Raw genomic sequence first — 5,000 nt, 5'->3', positions numbered from 1 at the left:
TCCGCCCAAAGCCCACCCCAAGCGTTCCAAAGTACCGAGGAGCGTTGCAAACGGGAACGGCCCGGACACGCGACCCGGTCGCACGGGATGCGCGTCCCGGTCGCACGGGTCGCGCGTCCCGGGAGGGCCGACGGACGAAGCCGAAGTGGCGCACGGCCGCCGCGCACGGACGGCCGGCGGCGGCGCCCGTGCGCCGGAAAGTCGTCGGGCGCGCGACGGCTCCGTCGGGGACGAACGGTGCCGGGCACGACCGCCGCGAGGCAACGGACTTGTGCGGAGGGGGGCGGAAGGCCCGCCGCGGCGGCGCCAGCCCCCCCTCCCTACCACCCCGACGGGGCATCCGCCCAAAGCCCACCCCAAGCGTTCCAAAGTACCGAGGAGCGTTGCAAACGGGAACCGCCCGGACACGCGTCCCGGTCGCACGGGATGCGCGTCCCGGTCGCACGGGTCGCGCGTCCCGGGAGGGCCGACGGAGGAAGCCGGCGCACGGCCGCCGCGCGGACGGCCGGCGGGGGCGCCCATGCGCCGGGGCCTCGGCGGGCGCGGGCCGGCTCCCTCGGGGACGAACGGTGCCGGGCCCGCCCGCCGCGAGGCGACGGACTTGTGCGGAGTGGAGCGGAAGTCCCGCCGCGGCAGCAGCAGCCCCCCCTCCCTACCACCCCGGCGGGGCATCCGCCCAAGGCCCACCCCAAGCGTTCCAAAGTACCGAGGAGCGTTGCAAACGGGAACGGCCCGGACACGCGTCCCGGTCTCACGGGATGCGCGTCCCGGTCGCACGGGTCGCGCATCCCGGGAGGGCCGACGGAGGAAGCCGGCGCACGGCCGCCGCGCGGACGGCCGGCGGCGGCGCCCATGCGCCGGGGCCTCGGCGGGCGCGTGCCGGCTCCCTCGGGGACGAACGGTGCCGGGCGCGCCCGCCGCGAGGCGACGGACTTGTGCGGAGTGGAGCGGAAGTCCCGCCGCGGCAGCAGCAGCCCCCCCTCCCTACCACCCCGGCGGGGCATCCGCCCAAGGCCCACCCCAAGCGTTCCAAAGTACCGAGGAGCGTTGCAAACGGGAACGGCCCGGACACGCGTCCCGGTCTCACGGGATGCGCGTCCCGGTCGCACGGGTCGCGCATCCCGGGAGGGCCGACGGAGGAAGCCGGCGCACGGCCGCCGCGCGGACGGCCGGCGGCGGCGCCCATGCGCCGGGGCCTCGGCGGGCGCGTGCCGGCTCCCTCGGGGACGAACGGTGCCGGGCGCGCCCGCCGCGAGGCGACGGACTTGTGCGGAGTGGAGCGGAAGTCCCGCCGCGGCAGCAGCCGCCCCCCCTCCCTACCACCCCGGCGGGGCATCCGCCCAAAGCCCACCCCAAGCGTTCCAAAGTACCGAGGAGCGTTGCAAACGGGAACGGCCCGGACACGCGTCCCGGTCGCACGGGATGCGCGTCCCGGTCGCACGGGTCGCGCGTCCCGGGAGGACAGACCGAGCAAGCCGAGGTGCCGCTCACGGCCGCCGCGAGGGACGTACGGCGCCGGCGCCCGCGCCCCGTGGCACGGCCTAGAGCGTTCCCCCCTGCCACCCCATCGGGGCATCGGCGCAAAGCCCACCGCGGGGTAGATAACCGAAGGCAACGAGGGACGGTGGATGCACATATCCGAGCAGTGGCGATAGGGCCGGAGGGAGCACCGACAGGGCCGTGAGATTTTAAAGTACCGAGGGAATTTGCAAACCGGGCCCGCCCCTCCCCCCGTCCATCGCACGCCGATCGGGGGTCCGGCGCCCCGCGGGGGGCTGCCGGCATGCGCTCCCGGTGCAGGCATCGACGAGCCGCCCGCGACCTCCACTCGGGTCCGAGCCCCCAAGCGCGGATGCCGAAACGCGCCGGCCGCGGCAGCCCCACCCCTGCCACCCCATCGGGGCATCGGCGCAAGGCCCACCCTGGGGTAGATAACCGAAGGCAACGAGGGACGGTGGATGCACATATCCGAGCAATAGCGATAGGGCCGGAGCGAAGACCGAGGGGGTCGGGGGGTTTTAATGTTCCGAGGGAAGTTGGAAACGGGGCCCGCCCGGACGCCCGTCCCTCGCACGCCGATCGGGGGTCCCGCACCCCGCGGGGGGCTGCCGGCATGCGCCCCTAGTACAAGCATCGACGAGTCGCCCGCGACCTCCACTCGGATCCGGCGGCGCACGCGCGGATGGCGAAACGCGGCGGCCGCGGCTGCAGCCCCCCTACCACCCCGTTGGCGCGTCGGCGCAAAGCCCACCCCGGGGAGGATAACCGAAGGCGACGAGGGACGATGCATGCACATATCCGAGCAAATACCGAGAGGGTCGGGGGGAAGACCGAGAGGCAAGGGGTGTTTAGAGTACCGAGGGAAGTTGCGAAAGGGGCCCGCCCGGACGCTCGCCGCTCGCAGGCGATCCGGCGGGGCGCACGGAGGGCGCCGCCCATCGCCGGAGCTTGCTCGGTCATCTCTGCCGCACGGACACGTAAGCGCCGCCGCGCAAGGTTCGGCCGGCGGGGCGGACGGTTCGCCGCCGCAGGCCTTTCCCGCAGCCGGAACGTGGGCCCGGCGTTGCGCGCCGGCGGGCCGCGCAATCCGCCGGGGCGCACGGCGGGCGCCGCCCGTCGCCGGGGCTTCGCTCGGTCATCTCGGCCGCACGGACACGTGCGCGCAGCCGCGGAAGGTTCGGCCGGCGGGGCGGACGGTTCGCCGACGCAGGCCTCTCCCGCGGCCGGAACGCGGGACCGGCGTTGCGCGCCGGCGGAAGGCGCGATCCGGCAGGGCGCACGGCGGGCGCCGCCCGGGCTTCGCTCGGTCATCTCGGCCGCACGGACACGTGCGCGCCGCCCATCGCCGGGGCTTCGCTCGGTCATCTCGGCCGCGCCGCCACGTGCGCGCCGCCGCGGAAGGCTTGGCCGGCCGGGCGGACGGTTCGCCGCCGCAGGCCTTTCCCGCAGCATGCGCCCCTTCGCCCGAACGACCGCGGGACTCCGGTACGGCCTAGCCGTCGGCCGCCCGGCTGCAAGCCGTCGGGGCCGCTCGATCCCCGTCGCGTGCCGGCCGCCGCTCGGGCCAGCCGGCCGGCTGCCGCACGTAACCTCTGACCTCATCAGCGGTCGATCCGCACCGCGCTGGTCTTCGGTGCGGACCCGTCGGGGCCGTGCCGCGCCGGCCGTCGCATCCGGTTCCGCAGGCGCCGCCCGGTTGCCTCCCGCCCTCGTGCGCTCGCGCCGGCCGGGCGACGCGGTGCCCGCGGGACTCGGGCATGGTTGAGCCGTCGGCCGCCCGGCGGCATGCCGCCGCCGCTCCGCGCCGCGTGCCGGCTGCGCTCCTCCCCGCGCCCGTCCGCGGGCGGGCCCGCCGCCGCTCGCGCCGGCCGGGCGACGCGGTGCCCGCGGGACTCGGGCATGGTTGAGCCGTCGGCCGCCCGGCGGCATGCCGCCGCCGCTCCGCGCCGCGTGCCGGCTGCGCTCCTCCCCGCGCCCGTCCGCGGGCGGGCCCGCCGCCGCTCGCGCCGGCCGGGCGACGCGGTGCCCGCGGGACTCGGGCACGGTTGAGCCGACGGCCGCCCGGCGGCATGCCGCCGCCGCTCCGCGCCGCGTGCCGGCTGCGCTCCTCCCCGCGCCCGTCCGTGGGCGGGCCCGCCGCCGCTCGGCCTAGCCCCCCGGCTGCCGCACGTAACCTGCGACCTCGTCGGCGCTGGATGCGCGTCGTGACAGTTTTCGGTGGGGCGCCGCGGAGGCGCCGGGGGCCCATGCGACGGGCCAGGGGGCGAACGGAGGGCTCGGTCAGCCCTAACAGGGGACCGGCGACAAAGGAGCGGTCGCGCAAAGCTTCGTAAGGGACCCAGACGACGGGCCTACCGATCCGAAGCACCGCGCACGGACGCGCAGCGGGCCCACGACGGGCCGACACGGAAGGCCCGCCGCCAAGGCCGCAAAACCGACAAAGGAACCCACGGGGACGCACCAGAGCGGGCAAAGCTTTCACCGAACGGGACGGGACCGAGCCCCCGCAACAGGCGAGGGCGACGGATCCGACCAAGTAAGGCCGATCCCGCTCCACGCACGCGCGGCCGCAGGAACTTCGTGAGGGACGGGACGACCGGCCGACCGAACCGAAGCGCCGCGCACGGCCGCCGCGAGGGCCGGCCGGAGGCATAGACCGAGCGCCGCGCCAGCGGAAGGAGCGTGCCGGCTCCGTCGGGGACCACCTGCGCACGGTCCGTCCGAGCGAGCCGACGGACCGGCGCGGAAGGCCCGGCGCCGAGCCCGCAAAACCGACAAAGGAACCCACAGGGACGCACCAAAGCGGCCCAAGATTTCACCGAGACGGGACCGAGCCCACGCAACATGCGATGGCGACGGATCGGACCAAGTAAGGCCGATCCAACTCCGCGCGCGCGCGGCCGCGAGCACTTCGTGAGGGACAGGAAGACCGGCCGACCGAACCGAAGCGCCGCGCACGGCCGCCACAAGGGCCGGCTGGAGGCATAGACCGAGAGCCGCACCAGCGGAAGGAGCGTGCCGGCTCCGTCGTGGGCCAACTCCGCGGGGCCCATCCGAGCGAGCCGACGGGCCGACGCGGAAGGCCCGGCCGAACCCGCAAAACCGACAAAGGAACCCACAGGGACGCACCAGAGCGGACAAAGATTCGGGGCCGCCCTCCCTCACCGAACAGGACGGGACCGAGCCCACGGAACATGCGAGGGCGAAGGATCGGACCAAGTAAGGCCGATCCAACTCCGCGCGCGCGCGGCCGCGAACACTTCATGAGGGACGGGAAGACCGGCCGACCGATCCGAAGCACCGCGCACGGCCGCCGCAAGGGCCGACCGAAGGAATAGACCGAGCGCCGCACCAGCGAAAGGAGCGTGCCGGCTCCGTCGTGGGCCAACTCCGCGGGGCCCATCCGAGCGAGCCGACGGGCCGGCACGGAAGGCCCGGCCGAACCCGCAAAACCGACAAAGGAACCCACAGGGACGCACCAGAGCGGACAAAGATTTCAC

The sequence above is a fragment of the Phoenix dactylifera genome, chromosome 10 (assembly GCF_051530095.1).
Source record: "Phoenix dactylifera cultivar Ajwa chromosome 10, Ajwa_hap1_PhDact_Kaust_v1.1, whole genome shotgun sequence".
In the NCBI taxonomy this organism is placed as follows: domain Eukaryota; kingdom Viridiplantae; phylum Streptophyta; class Magnoliopsida; order Arecales; family Arecaceae; genus Phoenix; species Phoenix dactylifera.
This window is presented reverse-complemented; position numbering follows the sequence as displayed.